General features: G+C 35.7%; 1 pseudogene; it reads right to left on the reverse strand.

The window, feature by feature from the left end:
• Nucleotides 1–3,983: 3,983 nt before the first annotated feature.
• LOC143897626 (E3 ubiquitin-protein ligase rnf146-like) lies at nucleotides 3,984–4,561 on the reverse strand (annotated as a pseudogene).
• Nucleotides 4,562–4,761: the final 200 nt, after the last annotated feature.

A 4,761-nucleotide genomic window follows, 5' to 3' on the forward strand; every position in this document is an offset into this window, starting at 1 on the left:
GTATATGTTAAAAACAGGTCGTAATAACCAGATAATTCCTCTGCGAAACAGAAGGTACAGATGTCAGTTTTAACATTGTACGTTGCTGTACTATTTGCAGATTTCATTTGATCAAATTTTAATTCCCGTATATGCGATCTGAAGCTTATATCTCGCGTTGGACGGTTGATCAAAATAGAAATTTTGCATTCACCGCATATTACCATATGTGTCATGTAGATCTAAATAAATTTCATAGTGGAGCGGTATTACATCGTTCGATAAACGGCTTCCATATCTGTTAAACTATTGTTATTTCTTGAATTTTTGTCGACAGCTAGCGTTGTCGCAATAAGAAATAGTAGGCTTTTTAATAATAGTATGAAGGGTTCTATGCCAAAATTTGTTACATGTATCTGTACAAAAGATTTCTTTGTTAAATAAAATTTCAAAGTAATGGTTTATGGTTTATATGTAAAATCATGAGGCATATCTGTTAAAATGATTGCCGTGCCAAAACTAAACCGTGTTATGATTCATAACACAATTAACACAATACAACAATAAACATTACCATATGTATAAAATATGGTTTATATATTATCCTAAATGTATTTAGTATAATAAAATATTATTAAAACATTAACACAATAATATTAATATGTTATGTGTCTCTTTATATGATGATAAATTATCAAAATTTTCTCACTTTCCTCTACTTATCTTGTTTGTTAAAGCGGCGTAGAACATTGTCTATCATATATATCATTTAGCATATGAAAAAAGTGAAAGAAAAAGATACATTATATAAAACCAGAAACTTTTTACTTAGAGATTTGAAATCTCTGAATACAAGATTTTAAGATAAAACTGTAAATTTGAACTCGTTTTTATGACAACAAAGAAAAGACAGCAATAATAGCAATATTAATGCTTATAACAATAATAAAATGTATTTAAATATATTTATTAAAAGAACTAAATTTTTTATGACAATTTTGCTTCCTCATAGAGGAAGCTTTGTAATGGTGAAAAAATTTTTTTTCGAGATTTTGATGGAAATAGGTTTAGAATGTTCTAAAATGTCGAAAAATCATATTAGTAAAAAATGTCCGGAAGTATGTATGTATGTGTGTGTGTGTGTGTGTGTGTACGGATTTTTGTACACGCATCTACTTCTACAATTTTTTAGATACCAGTTTGAATTTTTGCACACAAATAGAGTATTATAGAAAGTATGTCCTCCTCAAATTTTATTGAAATCGGTCTACCGGTATAGATTTTATGCAGATTTTCCTTTTTTTGAAAAATGTGTTTTACGCTGCCGCTTTCTCAATATTTGAGATAGCGATTTATTTTTAATTTTATTATATTTTCCAGTTTTTTTTCTACCCCTATATTTCATATATAATTCATTAAAATTTGATTGATCAGATCTCGTATTACACACATTTGAAATTTCGAAGAATTTGTACATACATAGAAGCTTTATAAAACTTGATCTGATCAACCAAATTTTAACCAATTATATATGAAATAGGGGTAGAAAAGACTGGAAAATATAATAGAATTAAAAATAAATCGCTATCTCAAATATTTATAATATCGGGCTGATTTTTTTTATCGATAAAGTATTGTTTTAGTTTTTAAGTGGACAAGTATTTTTAGTATTTTTTAGTGAATGTATATAATTATTTACGCAGTCCTCAAAAGAGTTAAGTGTGAAATCAGAACCTTTGCTAACAAAGCTTCCTCTATGAGGAAGCCAAAACAAATAAATACCGATAATTATACCTCGAATAAAATAAAAACTTGCACACTTAGGAACTATGAGGAAGCAATGTGCAAGTTTCTACTTGCACAATTAAAAACTACGAGGAAACAATGTGCAAGTTTCTACTTGTTTAGAAAATAATCTTTTCAAAATTAGAGGAACAGAAATATATATTTTGAATTCCTTCTTACGAATTATTTAAACGTACCTCTACGCTATATATTTGTTGAAATAAGTGAAGGTGAAGTGAAACTTACTATCTGAATCGAAATATTGAAATTGTGTGCCGATTAAAATACAACTTTTAGAACAATTAGCTATGGTTAACACATGCTTACCACGATGTGGCTCTTTGGAAGATTCTTCAATACGAGGTTTAAGGAGAACAGTCTAACTGTCCTGGGAAATCTCTGAGAACTGACAGGTCTAACGTATCATAATAAGTATGTATCAATATATGTAAACAAGATATCTAGCTAGATAGCTAAATGTGTAGGTAAGAACAAGAATACATAACAGTGTTGACAGTAGTTCTCGTTCTGATCAAAGTACTGCGCGGTATTCTTTTGTTAGTCAGACAAGAGAGAGAGAGAGAAAGAGAGAGAGAGAGATTTATTATGTTAAAATATAAGATGTTTAAATGTTCTATTTTTGCAAATATAGAGGTATCAAAAATGTAAAAACAATGAAAACGTTGAACAAAATTATATTTGTAATACAATTTTAAAGTGACGACTCCCCCCCCCGCAGACCGCCCTCGGCGTAGAAGTGGACGGACACCTACCCCCCCCCTCGGCGGTACCCCTTGTCAATACGATATGTTTATTAATATTTAATAAACATGTCCCGACACGCTCGTCGAAATCCCCCCCCCCAAGACCTCCTCTATCTCAAAGCCCTTTCTCTCCCCCACCACCCCCATATGGTGGGAACGCAGATCACCCCCCCTTCCCCCTTCCCACGGATGACGGCGGCGCTAGAGTGTCCCCCCCCCCGGCAGACCCCTCGGCCGCGAGTCCTTTCCCCCCGCCCATCACCACCCCTTGAGATCCCCGGCCTAGAACTTTTATTGATATAACTACTCACGGTGCAAAGCGTATCGAAGCAGTCTTATCAGTAATAAGCTTTACAAAAACGCGCACACATATCGAAAAAGACAGCGTATTGATTTTTGCCAAAATCCAGATTCATGTCATCGTACGGATAAAATTCAGAGTTTATATAAAGTTTTACGTTAAACGTTTCACGTTAAGTTAAACGTTTAATGATCGCGCGACGAGTGCGGCACGCGCATTCTCATCGAGAGTTACCGCTCTGTAATTCTGAACCGCTGATGGTGGACAAGGGAACGGTAGACAGAGGGAAAGATAATTTTAGATACAGTGATATGCATTTAGTATACATTTATTTCTCATGTAATGCATCGTGTATAATATTATTTGCAGCATACGCCAACAGTTCACACAATCAATAATTGAATTTTTATCGTAAAATTCACGCAAGATTCTAACTGCATTACATTTATCGGTTATACAATTTGGGCGTAAAATGGTTACAAATTGTTTAAAAATTTTATTTACGCCATGAACATTTTGGCATAGTTGAAAAGACACATTTTCAACGCAATATTCTAGTTCGAACAGGAAGAGTACGGTTGACGGTTTCATGTACAAGCTGGTGCCGCACGACGTCAATTTTACAATATCTGCGTCGCGTATTTTTAACGAGTTCCAAATCTCGAAACGCTAGCGATGATGGTGCCGGCGATTGCACGAGTCGCTGAACACCTGCACGTTTTTCGATGAATGTCACCCACATTGCATGAGGCAGAATTATCCGATTGCCTCGGTTATCGCCAATAAGTATATCCACAGAGGACATAGGTCCAGCGTTGATTCCAACATCCAAAAATGTATATGCGGTCAATGTCAAGGCAAATCTCTTTCCCAAAATACGAGGCGTGTAGCGAGGTTTATCAAAACTGAAAAAATAGAATTATGTTTATAAAAGTTTTTTTTTGCACAAGTATATACGAAAATTAGCGGTACTTACTCATTGTGCTGTTTCTCGCACGTGACTCGATCACACGCTGAACTATATCGTGTGCAATGTTGAACATGATTGTGCATGCATGTATTTACTCGATATCAAGTATTTGTATAATGCTGTATAAAACCAATGAATATAGTTGAGTATGTTGTTAAATATGGGTTTGGAAGTAGATCTTCGATCTTAACGGACAAATAATCCATTTTACAAATGTTATTGTACACCCAAGACACCCTTGCACGGAGCATCTTTTCTGTCACGTTTGATATTACGTTTGTAACGTGGGTTGTATTTTCTATATTGACATTTCTTTTTAAAGTCAATTACGTAAAGCATGCCACAAATCAAAAGTTTGCATTGCGCGTCCCCTAATTTGTATATAGTCTCCAGATAATTGCTTGTCCTCGAATCATATTTCCACTAACCATTTCGACCTTTGTAAAACCATTGGTGCTCTTCCAAGGGATGTTCCGACTCCTTCTGAGGCTCCTTCATTTCCACCAGCTGAGGTCTCTCGAGAAAATCCGGTGAGATCTCTTGACGACACATCGGACACCGCTTGCTCGGATTAGCGACACTCTTTACGCACAGATAGCAGTATATATGGCTGCAGGGTAATCGTGCTGGATGGATACAAGGCTGCAGGCATACTGCGCATTCTGGCACAACAGTGGGACCTTCCTTTTCCTCGGAATCCTTATCCTTCTCTTTAATGCCGCCGCCAGATTTCTCCAGCACGTCGAGCTTCGCTTGCGCCATGGCAGAACGAGTCGCGCGACCGCCGACAGGGTCAAAGTCTTATCCGACGAAGCCCGATACAGCTCTCATGCATGAACGACATAGTGCAAATGCACCACCCGTTGAATAATAAAAAAAATAGTACGCACTCTTTTGTATGTAAATTTAGTGCAACGATTTCTTCACGCGACACAAATTTTTCAATGATTTCTTTACGACCA

The sequence above is a fragment of the Temnothorax americanus genome, unplaced genomic scaffold (genome assembly GCF_048541705.1).
Source record: "Temnothorax americanus isolate GAGA-0224 unplaced genomic scaffold, ASM4854170v1 Scaffold208, whole genome shotgun sequence".
Classification (NCBI taxonomy): Eukaryota; Metazoa; Arthropoda; class Insecta; order Hymenoptera; family Formicidae; genus Temnothorax; species Temnothorax americanus.